This window comes from Penaeus monodon, chromosome 27 (assembly GCF_015228065.2).
Source record: "Penaeus monodon isolate SGIC_2016 chromosome 27, NSTDA_Pmon_1, whole genome shotgun sequence".
Classification (NCBI taxonomy): Eukaryota; Metazoa; Arthropoda; class Malacostraca; order Decapoda; family Penaeidae; genus Penaeus; species Penaeus monodon.
In genome coordinates, this window is record NC_051412.1 from 8,660,445 (window position 1) to 8,661,148 (window position 704).

A 704-nucleotide genomic window follows, 5' to 3' on the forward strand; every position below is an offset into this window, starting at 1 on the left:
TCAGAGGTGCAAAGTAGTCTGTCTAATTTTTGGCAAGCATGCGGTATAAATACAATATGGGAGATGTGAGATCAGTGGCCGAGTATTCTGATTGGCTGAACTGCTGCATCGTGGCGAATCAGCGCTGACCCCACTGACAGCATCCCACTGCCGGTGCAGAGAGAAACTATGCCAAGCGCGGCTGTGCCGGTGCCGAGTGGAGTGATTGTGGCGTCCACCACAGTGCTTCCCCCTATCGAGGAAGAAAGAACTACAGGTCGAGGATCCTGTTGGGACGAGAATGGTGTCTGGATCTCGTGTAAGTGGTGTCATCATGGTCCAAGGCACTGATGTATGCTGGTTTAAGGTGCTCCGTGGTGACCCAGTCGATCCGTCTATCAAGCTGTAGCTTGAAATCCCTGGGGGAGCACTGAAGGATCCTGAAAGGACCTTTGTAAGAGCAGGATAGTGGCTGGCGTTGGGCATCATTGCAGAGAAAAACAGCCGTGTCCAGTCCTGGTGGGGTGTAGGATGGGCGATAAGAGGGATGGGTGGGTCTGCTGGGAGCGAATTGCTGGCTACCTGGCAGAGGTCCTCTAGCTTAGTGTCACTCAAGCTGTTGCTGGGGAAAAATTCTCCAGGCACAACGAGGGGCTGACCGTATACCATCTTGGCTGCAGAATGGGCTAGATCCTCCTTAATCGATGTCCTGAGCCCAAGAAGCA

The 704-nt window shown here is 53.3% G+C and overlaps 1 protein-coding gene across 1 annotated transcript in view; it reads left to right on the forward strand.

Annotated features, from left to right (window-relative positions):
- LOC119590560 (aldo-keto reductase family 1 member B1-like) overlaps nt 1-704 on the forward strand; it is a gene marked incomplete at its 5' end in the record, with an annotated part of 27,721 nt that overhangs the window by 1,077 nt on the left and 25,940 nt on the right.